Source organism: Mchenga conophoros, linkage group LG14, assembly GCF_057382185.1.
Source record: "Mchenga conophoros isolate Kocher_MC1m ecotype Shallow Benthic linkage group LG14, M_conophoros_male_GT1.1, whole genome shotgun sequence".
Classification (NCBI taxonomy): Eukaryota; Metazoa; Chordata; class Actinopteri; order Cichliformes; family Cichlidae; genus Mchenga; species Mchenga conophoros.
The window spans coordinates 164,353-178,624 of NC_140539.1; positions in this window are offsets into that span (position 1 = coordinate 164,353).

Genomic DNA, 14,272 nt, shown 5'->3' on the forward strand with positions numbered 1-14,272 from the left:
TAGCCACTCAAGGCTAAAGGCTATTACACACTGAACGCGAAAAAGGGACACGAAATTAACAATTAATTACGTGCCAGTTGTTTAAATGCCTTACGTGTAAACAATTAACTTTAGTTAGTATAGATTACCACTGTAACTCTAGAGTTAGAGTGGGAGAAAAGACGGGGAGTTCTTTTTGAGAATGAATCAGAGATCACTAGGGATGGGTACCGGTGTCCGGTGCCATCTGACATAAACGGTAGTAACCAGACCGAAAAGCAGCGCACATTTTGGTGCTTTATTTCGGTGCTTTATTTCGGTGCTTTTTTTTCCTGAGCTGTGATACACTTCTAGCCAATCATTTTACGTTTCCGAGGATAGTAGGCGGGGCCAGGTACGTACGTTCAGTTAGAGCAGAGCTACAGATTAAAAATGTCCAAGGCGAAGCGGTCAAAAGTCTGGCTGTACTTCACAGCAAAATATGCAAACTCAGCAACCTGCAACAAGTGCTTTAAGCTGATACTGTCAAAGGAGGTAACACCAAGAATCCGATTAAACAGCTGGCGAAGCATAGCGTTTTTTTTAAAAGCCGAGAAATGCGCCGTATTTGATAGCTTGCTGCGAGACCTCACACCGTGCACGTCGGGTGGGTTGCCAGTTATCGGACCCGGAGCAACATCCCCCAAAAACCCGAAGAATAGAGTCCTGGCCCCTAGCCCTGCCAGTGTAGCAGAAATGATGATGATGATGATGCAGCAGCAGCCGTTCTTCTCTGCATGAGTAGCTTCATGTTGTTCGTGTGTAATTTACGTTGAGTAGGCTAACCACGTTATTACATTAATGCATGTAAGGTGAACTAGCAAACATCATCATAGCTACATGCGGCTGTCTTCTTGTTTGATGGCAGATACTCGCTTCACCCTGGCCAAAAAGGCTAAAATGACCAAAGAAAAAGTGGGAAACAGCTAAACATGAGAGGTTTTTGGACAAAGTTTGTGTTTTTTCCATTGTTTAAGCACTGCTTCCAGCCAAGAGTGATGCCATATATGCCCCATAGCTGCAGAAAAGGCACACATTGTTATCTTTTTACAAAAAAACCCAGCTGAACATGAGAGGTTTTTGGACAAAGTTTGTGTTCTCCATTCTTTAAGCACCGGTTCGAGCACCGTTTAAGCACCGGCACCGTTTCAAAAGTACCGATTTGGCACCGGTATCGGATAAAACCTAAACGATACCCATCCCTAGAGATCACAGTATAAAAGTGAAAATAAATATTTCACTTAAGGCCCTGTGAACCGCAAAGAAGAGAAAAAAACTAAAAATAGGTTCTTAATAATCCTAAAGGATTCTTGCAGCTTTATTAAAATCTCCAAGAGGGCAGCAGGTCTCTCTACATCTGTGTGTTTGTTAACTGAGAGATTCTATTGTTCCTGAAAATAACCCGTGTTCCAGTTTAGCTCGTTTTCATTTTACACTGGTTAAGTTTTTTTGTTATATCACACACTCCACTCTAACTGCTTCAGATAATAAATGTGCAGATTTCTCATTTTCAACAAGTAGGTGCTTCTACCTGCTAGTATGTCATACTTGACAAAAGACCTCACTGACAGAAAAAAGTTGCTCTCTAGATCATACAAATGCATATACATGTCAACATTGTCTTCAGATAACAAAGTAAATTATACTGATTAAAAGCATTTGCAATGATTTTGAAATATTTTTGAATTTTGAAATAAAAACAGCCCTCTAACTGGACTTGTACCTATGTGTTTCTGTGACATCAAGCTAAGCACACGCTACAGTTTTATCAAAAGGACTGGACTGGACTGGAACATGTCAAATTTTTATTAAGGAACCAGGCTGGTGTAATTAATTCCAGCAGGCTCGTAAGTATAAGAACTACTTGTTTCAGCAGATAAAATTAAAGCGCTTGGAGTTGAGTAACTGAAGTTGCAGTGCAAGTGAAACGAACCTTATGGAAATAATGAATTGAGAATCAGAAATACTTTATTAATCCCGAAGGAAATTATAGGTTGCATCTGGTATTGAGGTATTGAGATTTACCTGACAGAAACATACTTTGTGTTTCCAGAGTATCGTCAGCCCTGCCTTTGGTTTTGGTTTGGCTTTGTTTGCATTAACTAGCTTGACAACATTTAAAACCCTAATTGTAGATAACGAGTATCACAAGGGTTGTTATCAACTTGTAGATCATATCAATCTTCTTCTACGCGAAATGATCCCTATGAGTGACGCCTACGCCAAACCGAGATGTTGTCAGATGATGACGATGAAATCATGATTAAAAACGTGAAAAGAACATAAGAAATGTATCAGTAAAATGCAACATTGTTGCAAATTGAGAGTTAAATATGTTGGCGTGAGAGCTTGCAGAGAATTGAGAATGTGTAGAAAACGTGAACTCATATTTTGAAACTTTCACTTTTTAAGTTAAAACTTAACTCAAAAGTTTGATATTCTCATTGATATTTTCACAAATATACTGAGAGCAGCAAACTTGTTATTTAAATTATACTCATATTTATTTCTTTTTTTTTTAACTACTACTACTTAGAACCACAACTCTGACTACAAGTTCTAAAATCAGTGAATATGAGTGCTCTACTATTGCATTAAACATTTCCCCTTCCACACCCTGACCTACTTTCCCTGCTGACGTGCTGATTTTTGGTTTTAGTTTTGTTATCTATTCTGTCACAAGTTAGCTAACATAACTAATATAAGTCTAATAGCCCAAAACCAACCACATGACATTATGTTCTGTACTGACAGAAAAACACTAAACATGTTTTTAAAACATGAACTTTAAGTGTCTCAGAGTGACGCTGTGAAACTAGTTCATGCATTTATTACTTCTAAGTAAGACTACTGTAATTCATTATTATCAGGATGTCCTAAAAACTCCCTGAAAAGCCTTCAATTAGTCTAAAATGCTGCAGTAAGAGTACTGACAGGGACTAGATAGAGAGAGCATATTTCTCCTTCATTGGCTTCCTGTTAAATCCAGAATTGAATTCAAAATCCTGCTCCTCACATACAGGTCTTAAATAATCAGGCCCCATCTTATCTTAATGACCTTGTAGTACCATATCACCCTATTAGAGCACTTCGCTCTCGCACTGCAGGCCTACTTGTTGCTCCTAGAGTATTTAAGAGTAGAATGGGAAGGAGAGCCTTCAGGACACTGGCGGCACCAGGCCCTCTGGCCACCACCGGTAGGAAACGGGTGAAGTGTCTTGCCCAAGGACACAACGACCGAGACTATCGGAGCTGGGGCTCAAACCGGCAACCTTCCGATTATAAGACGAACTGCCAACTCTTGAGCCACGATCACGCCCTATGAGTATGGTGTAATGACATCTAAAACTGCTGAAAAAGTCATTGACTCTATATATTCAGTAGACATGGGCTACCAGTTACCATTAAATCTGATAACAGCCCACCGTTCAAATCTGAGTTTTTCAGAGAATACTGCGAAACTAATGGAATCAAACATATAAGAACCACACCAAAATTGGCTCAAGCAAAGGGAGAAGTGGAACGTCAAAATGCATCAATGATGAAAAGAATCAGGATCACACAAGCTGACAGCCTTGACTGGAAACGAGAGCTGAGAAAACATGTGACAGATTATCGCAGCATTGAACATCCAACCAAAGGCAAAAGTCCAGCAGAACTCCTGTTCGACTGCAAAATGAGAGGAAAGTTACCGAACACCTGTGAGTCAAAATCAACTGAGTTGGATTTGCGTGACAGAGGAAGATCAAATCAAAATCAAAGATTTCTGCTGATGAACGAAGAGGAGCTGAGTATTCAAAAGTTGACATGGGAGACAGTGCTGGGTCAACAAGACAAAGTGGACAAGTTTACAACACCATTCAACACAATGCCACACAAAATTGTAAGCAGAACTGGAAACCAAGTCATTGTTGAATTGCCAACAGGAGCTCGCTATCACCGGAATACTACACATGTGAAGAAATACAAGACAAATGAGACCAGAGAAGGACACATGAGCAAGACACAATGAAAGGGAGGAAAGTGAAACAAACACAAAGATTGACACCTTCACGCCAAAACCACAAGAGGGCCCCCAGCGGCCAGAGAGACCAAGTAGATCACAGAGGGCTAAAAAGATACCTGAGAGGTTTCATGATTTTGTGGTTAAATAAACCATAATATGTTAATGTGTAGAGGTAATATAAAATGTACAAGTTTCAAGTTCATATATGTATTTGTCCCTCTTTGGGGTGATACTCCCACTAGGACTTAAATCTGGGACTCCCCACCATTTGACCTTAGAACTGAAGAAGCTTCTCGGATGAGAGGTGAAACGTCTTCAAGCTGCTTGAAGACATTTCACCTCTCATCCGAAAGAAGTCCAGCCGCTTTTCTTTGCAAGCTCCTTTGACTACGATGACCTGGATGACTGAGAACCTTCACAGACATATTCATATATGTATGTATATATGTATATATTAGGGAAAGGAAAGGTACAGGTGTGGTGAGACAGAAAAAATAATTGTCACAAAGTAAGACAAGAAAACAATGTTCAGTGTTAAAAAAAGAGAGAAAAAAGAAAACAAAGTTATTAAGGCTAAAGAGGAAAAGGGGGATATCATGTACTGATATGTGGATAATGTCTTAATGTGATGACATTGGAACCAGATGCTGTTGCCCCGGAGAAAGCCTCATTAAGCGGCTAGTTGTCAGATCGACAGTGTTCATTAAAGCAAGAGAAAGATAATGCTTTATATCCTGATTTAATTCAGAGTGCTCCACCTAATTCACTAGTAAGGTGGGCACAGAACAGATGGTATGGAGAAAAAAATTGTGAGACATCAGATTTAAAGGCCTCAGACATCAAAACATTGACAAAAAAAGCATCGCTTTCATTGAAAAATTCTGAATTCTGACTAAAAGGCATCAGACCATACGGTCTCAAAATAAAAGTGCCTCAGAGAGAATCTTCCTGCAGGTGATACTGTTGTCAGTTCTCAGCCCAAATCTAAATACATCATTAATGTCATTAAAAGGGCATCAAAGTGTGTGCCAATTCAGGGTCTGCATCCTTCAAAAGACTTGTCCTTTGCGATCGACGTAGGTCAGGTCCTTCGAAGACGGCAAAGGCCGGAATTTCGAGGCTGTTAAAAGCGACTGGTTTAGCCTACGGCACGCTGTTTTTTGATTATAGAAGGGGTCTACCTTACAAAATAAAGCATTTGAGGCCACTGTTGTTTTGATTTGGCGCTATGTATAAAATTGTATTGAAAATTGAATTGAATTGCTCGAGTTGCTTAACACTGCATTTTTTGACAGAAATGAAGGAGAAATTTTTAATCTTATGTATGTTAAGTATCTGAGGCTGAGCGACCAACGGACTGTAAAAACATTATAATAATAGCTAGAAAATAACAGCTAATGCTCATGTGACTAGTGTCATCTCACTTGTGTAATGAAAATATGATATGTCCAATATTACATTTCTTTTATTACTAAATTAAATTTAAAAATTACAGCAGTAAAATTGAAGTTTCAAATACAGAGCTTCAGTAAATACTCCAACGTGCAATTATTTCTGTTTCATATCACAGACAGTGGATCATGGTATGGTTAGATAATCATATAATCATATAATCATCGTCCCGATACCCAAAAACTCCAACCCATCCCATCTTGCCTCAATGACTACCGCCCAGTAGCACTCACCCCCATCATCACTAAGTGCTTAGAGCAGCTGGTCCTAGCACACTTCAAATCCTGTCTCCCCCCCACCCTGGACCCCCACCAATTCGCATACCGCCAGAACAGGAGCACAGAGGATGCAGTCTCCATCGCACTGCACTCTGTCCTCTCTACTCCCTCTTCACCCACGACTGCAGACCTGCTGATGGTTCCAACACCATCATTAAGTTTGCAGATGACACCACGGTGATTGGCCTCATCAGTGACAACGATGAGGCCGCCTACAGGGAGGAGGTGGATCGTCTGGCTGAGTGGTGCGACACAAACAACCTGCTGCTTAACACCGAGAAGACCAAGGAGCTCATCGTGGATTACAGGAGGAATGCTGACCCACATCCACCCATCCACATTAAGGGGATGGCTGTGGAGCGTGTGAGCAGCTTCAAGTTCCTGGGAGTCCACATCTCCGAGGATCTCACCTGGACGACCAACTGCTCCAAGCTGGTCAAGAAGGCTCACCAGCGCTTCTTCTTCTTGAGGACTCTGAGGAAGAACCACCTGTCCTCAGACATCCTGGTGAACTTCTATCGCTGCACCATCGAGAGCATCCTGACCAACTGTATAACAGTCTGGTACGGGAACTGCTCTGCCTCGGACCGGAAGGCGTTGCAGAGGGTCGTGAAAACTGCTCAGCGCATTGCCGGAGCACCACTTCCTGCCATAAAAGACATCTACAGGAAGCGGTGTCTGAAAAGGGCTGGGAAAATCATCAGAGACCCCAGTCACCCATCACATGGACTCTTCACCCTCCTGCCCTCTGGGAGGCGCTACAGGAGCCTCCGGACTAAGACCACCAGGTACCAGAACAGCTTCTTCCCCACAACTGTCAGACTCCTGAACTCTGCCTCCTGACATCTGACCCACGTTAACACATGGACTGAACATACACACACCCACAATGGACAACTGTACCCTCAAACACACAATAATAACATGGACTGAACCACCACTCACAACCACTAGCACTTTATATAGCCTCTGTAGAAACTATCTACACCCTCACTTATCTTAACTGCACTACTGTATAGCTCTGTGTAAATAATCATTCTGTACATTCGATAATCTTTAATCCTACAACTGTTTACAACTTGCATAGTTCCCATTTCTATATAGCTGTATATCTCAGATTCTGTAAAGTTATTTATTTCATATTCTGTATAGTTTTTCATATTTATATCCTGTTCATAGCTTGTACTCACTACAGCCTGTACATACTTATAGTTATAGAATATTCACAACATACTTCATACCGTGTACATTATAACATACCATAATAGACCCATTTCTGGAATATTTGTATTACTACATAAATAAATGGGATACACTGAATACTTACCTCAATACTACCAAGCTTTCTCCTAGGCCGTTACCAGTCTGATGCTCTTTTGTCTGAGACCTTTTAGTCTAACCAAGTTTTGGCTGAAACCTTTTAGTCTGATGGAAGCCACACATTACTTATGTTCGGGGAAATTGGCACGGGGCATTGCCGTCCTGGGAAAAGCAAAGCATATGTTGGATCAGAAAGCACTGCACATTTTATACTGTGCTTTACTACTGCCATATATGAGCTACTGTGTAGAGGTCTGGGGAAACACATACAAAAGTAACACACAAACAATAACTATAATACAGAAAAGGGCCATTAGATTAATAAATAATGTAGGGTACAGGGACCATACAAATGCACTCTTTGTCAAAATGCAAGCTATTAAATTCCAAGACTTGGTGAAGCTTAAAACAGCGCAAATAATGTATAAAGTCAGAAATAAATTGCTTCCCAAAGAAATCTGTAAATTGTTCATAGAAAGAGAAGGTGGGTATAACTTAAGAGGGAAATGGAATTTAAAAATACAAAGTGCTAGAACAACTTTAAGAACTATGTCAATCTCAATTGCAGGAGTTAAATTATGGAACAGTCTAACAGAAGAAATAAAAGACAGTCAAAACATAAAACAGTTTAAAGTAAAATATAAAAACCTAATTTTAAATAAGTATAAGAATGAAGAAAACGGGGTTAACCCAGGATGGTAATGTTGCTGGTAATGGTGTTGCGGTTCTTTTTTGGTTGTTTTTTTGTTTTTTTGTTTTGTTTTGGTTTGTTGTTTTTTCCATAACTTGTGTATCTGCAAATATACACATTCTGTATTTTTCATATGAAAGAAACTATACTGTGGTGGGGCTTGCTAATTTCTTGTTTTTGATTTATGTATGTTATGTTTTGTTTTACTTCATATGTTTATATGTTTCATATGTTGTTTGTTTAATTTAAGACAAAAAAAAATTAAATGAATGAGAGGTAAAACTTGAGGGGGTAGGGACAAATAAGTAAATACTTCAGCCTACTCCTTTTCAAACAAATAATGGAATGATATTTTGTAATGATTGTGAAGGCACATGTTTGAAATGTTTGAAATAAAAAGGAACTGAACTGAACTGAACTGATGCCAGTTAGTCAGATGTCTGATGGGTCTTTTAATGAAACGTGACGCTTTTTTTGTTTGTCGCCTACTTCTGAGACACGTTTAAAAGACAACAAAACACTTAATGAATGCAGCTATTAGTTTGAGTTTTGCAAAACTTTCCTTGCAAGAAGTGTTGCCAAAGTCAAAAGTCAATGTGTGAATTTGTGATTTATGAGGTAGTAAAAAGGGAAATAAAAATTATTAATATTCAAATCACAAGTTTGCAGCTCTCAGTATATTTGTGAAAGTATCAACCTAGACATTTGTGAATATTTTTTCAGTAACTGCAAATTAAAATAAAACAAACACACAAGCATGTAAAATATGTTTAAAAGTAAAAGTTTCAAAATAAAAGTTCGCATTTCTTTCTTTCTTTTTTTTATTCTGCAAGCTCCCACATTTTACAAACGTATTTCCCTTCATAGAAATAAGACAAGAGATTACTGCTGCCGTTAGTCTTGGGATTCTCAGACCGGTAAAATAAATATTTTAATTCCAGTTAATTACTTTATCGCTGGATGTGCTACTGTGCTGCGCTTAAAACATGCTATTACCACACATAGTAAATAAACAAATCAGTCAAACGTGGCGCTTCTGGTCGATTTTAAACCGAAAGTCTGAACATAACCTGCTCCTGAGTTATGAGCGTACTCGTCCGAAGGTCTTGCTGGCAGTTTGCGTTTTAACCTAATAGCTATAGTTATTTTTCTTCTTCTTATCATTATTATTATTATTATTTGTTTTGGAAACTTACTAAATTCGTCTAAATGTAGCCTTAATGAAACAACGTCATTTTAAACGCGAAAAAGGCCAATTTGTGCCCATGCAGTCAGAAGCGTGTTTGATAAGACGGATTACAAGCTACAAGAGGGGTTTAAACTAAAGTTTCTGCGCCTAACTGCAGCTTGGACTGTGCTCAGTCAGACAATCTCTTCAAATATACTCTGTAATCTACTTTGCGTATCTTTATTCAGGAAGTCTTCCTTTTTCCCGATCTCCCATACGTAAAAGTGGACCTACGTACCTGCGGGTCCGCAACTCTTCTGCTGTCGCTTTCCAACGACGGAGCCCCCACATCTGTCGGCGTGTTAGACTTACAGGGAAACAGTTGTGTTTTGGGCGTGGCTTTTAGGACATTTCTTTAAACAACATAAACACCAAAAAGTTTTCCAGTTTGACAGGTTGCATTTCCATGCGTAAGACCGCCGCTGGAGTTTAAATTGTGAGACGTTTCCGCCAAACTCCGCATAATAAGGAAAATTGCGCTCCTTTTGCTCCCACTGGACTCTTTAATAATTTTTCTTTGTATCTGACATCAGACATGCCCCATATTTGTACTGCTTTTCTTCTTTTCTTTACAGAGCTTTGTATGCTTGCAGTGCCATTCAAAACGGCAAAACCGAAAATATGGTCAGGACTTTAACGCACTTAGATTGACACGTTTTGCTTGCTTGATCTCAGCAAGCATAACACGTTCTGAGTGGAAGAAATAATACAAAAAATACCGTGGCGACTTCTGCTTTTCTGTTTGTTTGTTTGTTTTGTTTTAATTTCACATAGTTCTACAAGTAAACTAATCAACTAATTCCTATAGTGTGGTAGTGAGGATAAAAATTGAAAACACTGTTGGTGAACTGCAAGAGTAGAATAGATACTTAAATGTGATGCCCTATCTTCTCTTTAACTGCATTTTGTTGCCCTGTACCTGTGACATGTGCAATGACAATAAAGTTGAATTCTATTCTATTCTAATGATGGTGCCCAGAGACAAATTATATTTCATTTAAACTTGCTTTAAACGCTTAGAGGCAAGACTTTGTTTATTTCATTTTGAACTTAATTATGTCAAACTTTGAGAAGTGTTGTTTTATTCTAATTTCATTTTGATTCTCAGCTCGATAATTCCAGAGTTAATTCCTGACATAAAATGTCGGTTTCATTGTGTTAGATGTAATTTAAGCTTAAGAAAAACAAAGAACAACTTTATGAAGAAAAACACAATATTGTGCAGTAATATCAACAGTTGATTTATTGAATTGGAAAACTCACAATTGAGCCATGTAAGAAACAGATTAAAAAAACCTCAGTGAGACAGTTGAAAGCTATTGTTGTGGTGCTGCTCCCAACCTAGCAACAGGGGGAAGTGGACCCCAGCCACAGCTGTGCCTAGAGGCCAAATCTGCTCTTTACCAATGTCACGTAGTGGGTCACATCCAATAGGGGAGAGGAGGATTTGGTCTTGGTGCATTAACACCTCTCTGGCAACAGGCATCTATAGCCAAATGTCAAAAAATTGTGGTGGAGGCGGTGCGTCGATTGGAGGAAACAGCCATGTATGCCATAGCTGTAGCGCTGGCCAAGCAGGGTTGCTGGATGAATTGGGAGAGTGCTGAAAAGAGGAAACTCCCATGGAGTGAAATCTGTGGAATGGAGGCTCATAGGCTAAGTTTCATCATTCCAGCCACATATGATGTGCTGCCTTCCCCGATAAATCTGCAGCTGTGGTTTGGAAAAGGCCCATCTTGTCCCCAGCAACGCTCAAGCACATCTTGGTTGGTTGCAGGACAAGCCTTACTCAAGGCAGATACAGATGGAGACACAACCAGGTCCTCAGGTGTCTAGCTGAGAAAGCTGAGTGCAAGAGGAAATCCATCAAATGGCCTGTATTTGTTAGCGTTTTACTTAGTCCTTAAGGACCCCAAAGCGCTTTATACTACATTCAGTCATTCACACACTGGTGATGGTAAGCTACATAGTAGCCACAGCTGCCCTGGGGCGCACTGACAGAGGCGAGGCTGCTGGACACTGGTGTCACCGGGCCCTCTGACCACCACCAGTAGGCAACGGGTGAAGTGTCTTGCCCAACAACAACAACCTTTATTTATAGAGCACATTAAAAGCCTTAGGCATACCAAAGTGCTTTACAAAAAACAATAAAATAATACAGTTAAGAGCAAAATAATACAGTTAAGAGCATTAATATCAAATATAATAAGAACAGCAGACAATGTTCACAGTAGAAAGCCACTAATAAAATGGACTGCAGCACATAGATTATAGCAGACCCAGTGCCGCATGATAGAGAACACCAAGAATGAAGGAATAGTAAAAAGTTAATGCAATAGGTCGCAGTTAACAGTCAGCATTTAACGGGTAGAGAAGGCAAGTTCAAAAAGATACGTTTTAAGGCGTGCTTTAAAAGAAAAAATAGAATCAGACTCCCGAATGCCAATCGGGAGGCTGTTCCATAACTCAGGTGCAGCAAAGGCAAACGATCGATCGCCTCTAGATTTCAACCGAGATCTGGGCTGAACTAACAATAACTGCGAGGATGACCTTAAAGCCCTGGCAGGGACATAAGGGTTTAAAAGTTCCTTAAGATAGGTTGGCGCAGTATTATTGATAATTTTAAAAGTAAGCAGCAAAATTTTAAATTGAATACGGTATTTGATAGGCAGCCAATGCAGCTCAGCAAGAACCGGAGTAATATGGTCAAACTTCTTGGTTTTAGTTAGAATACGTGCCGCAGCATTCTGAACTGTCTGTAATCTATGTAGAAGGGTAACATGGAGACCAGAATAGAGTGAGTTACAGTAATCTAGTCTTGACGTTACAAAAGCATGAATGAGCTTTTCTAAGTCATTATACGGGATATAGTGTCTGGCCCTGGAGATGAGACGAAGCTGATAAAAACTAGATCTGACAACAGCAGACACCTGTTTATCAAGTTTAAAGGAGCTGTCAAACAAGACACCCAGATTCCTGACAGTATCAGAGAAAGAACTAGTAAGAAAGCCAAAGGCATCTTGAAGTTTGGCGCGAAGGGCATTACTGCCAAAAATCATGATTTCAGTCTTTTTTTCATTGAGAATAAGAGTATTTGCCAACAGCCATTTCTTGACCTCACTCATGCACTCACGAAAGTTATTTAAAGATAAAGCGAGATCATCATGTAACTCAAAATAAATCTGGATGTCATCCGCATAATAGTGAAAAGCAATGTGGTATTTCTCAAAGATAGCGCTTAAAGGAAGCATATACAGTGAGAAAAGGGTCGGGCCTAACACAGAACCCTGGGGGACACCACAGCAAACAGGTACAGGGGAAGAGGAAGATGAGGCCAGATGTACCGAAGAAAGCCGATTGGAGAGTAAGATTTGAACCAGTCCAAGGCAGTGCCCTTAATGCCAACAGAGTGCTCTAATCTTGCGACTAGGATGTTATGGTCAACCATATCAAATGCAGATGAAAGATCCATAGAACTAAAACAGAAGGACGACCATTATCAGCCATAAGTAAAAGATCATTAAAAACACGAAGCAGCGCTGATTCAGTGCTATGATGTTGTTTAAAGGCTGATTGGAATTTATCATTTATATTATTCTCGTCCAGGTAGGTCTGCAGTTGAAGTAGAACCACCTTCTCAAGGATTTTAGCCAAGAAAGGAAGCTTGGAAATCGGTCTATAGTTGGCAAAATCACTATGATCCAGGTTATTTTTCTTTAAAACGGGTTGAATAAATGCATGTTTAAGAACTGAAGGTACATAACCAGAAAGCAAGGAGAGGTTCAATATAGACAATAGACAGGGTCCAATTACATTAAAACAATCCTTGACTATACGAGATGGAAGAACATCATGTACACAATTAGTATTGTTTAGTTTCTCAGTTATACGCTTCAGGGTGGGAAGTGAAATTAATTCAAATTGATGTAAGGCAGCAGAACAGTCAGAATTAGACATACTGTCAGTCACCAAAGGAAGCGTAGATCTAAGAGATAAAACTTTATCTAGAAAGTAGTTTGAAAATTTTTCACAGAGACCTGGGGAGCACGAGAGTGGCATAGAGGGACGAGGATTCACCACTGAGTTAAAAATTTTAAATAGGATGCGAGGATTGTCACCATTAGAAGTAATAATCTTAGCGAAGAAGGCTGCTTTAGCCATTCTGGCAGCAGATTGGAATTTCGAGCGGCTAATACGTAAAATGTCATATGATGACTGGAGTCTATCATTCCTCCACCTCCTCTCATCGCGCCTGCACAAACGCCGTAGAACACGGACAGAGTCGTTTAACCAGCATTGCGAGTAGGTTCTGGGGCGTTTGTGTTTGATAGGTGCAACAGTGTTAAGAATCGAGGAACATGTAGTTAAAAAAGTATTGGTAAAATTCTCAAGTGTGTGTGGGATAAAACGCAACAAGGACGCAACAACCGAGACTGTTGGAGCCGGGGCTCGAACCGGGACCTTCCGATTACAAAACGAACTGTCAAACCTTGAGCCACGATCGCCCAACCTTTCGTGAACCAAGAGGAGCGTTAGTATCCATCAACATTTGTCTGGGAGGTATACAAGCCGAGGACTAGCCCTTCAACCCTGGACCTGAGCCTCCTGAAGGTTGCCGGGGATTGGCAGATGCAAGTGGACTGACATCACTTGGGCACCTAAGGCAGTCAGCTCTGCGACCTGTGGTCTAACTCCCAAAAACTTTCATATGTCATTGATCTGACGGTACCGTGGGAGGATGCAATTGAGGACGTGTTTGCGGTATGCCAATTTGGCAGCTGAGGCAGAGGACAGAGGTAGGAAGATCGAGGTGCACCTGGTGGAAGTGGGGTGCAGGGGCTTTGTTGCCAGTACAACAGCAAAACTGCTTAGAGAGTCTGGAGTCAGAGGACGGGCACAACAGCAGGCTATGAGAGAATTAGCTAACACTGCTGAGCGGACCAATCACTGGCTATGGCTAAATAGGGCTGACATCACTTAGGCACCTAAGGCAGTCAGCTAACCGAGAGACACAAGAAGTGAGGCTCTTTAAATATTCAATAGTTAAGTATTACTTTTCGTTTTGCAGTGAATTGATAGAAGAAATTAAATTGTAGAAAATTAAAAAAGAAGAAAGTAGAAGAGAAAAAACAGTTTAACATTAATCAGTGACACACTCCAAGGCCTGATCAACCCTGACAGGGCGTCCTTTGATGAGGGTACACAGCAAATCCAGCATGTCCAAATTAACACTGTCGGATTTGATTTCAACACTATTAAAGTGTCTATATGGGTCCACA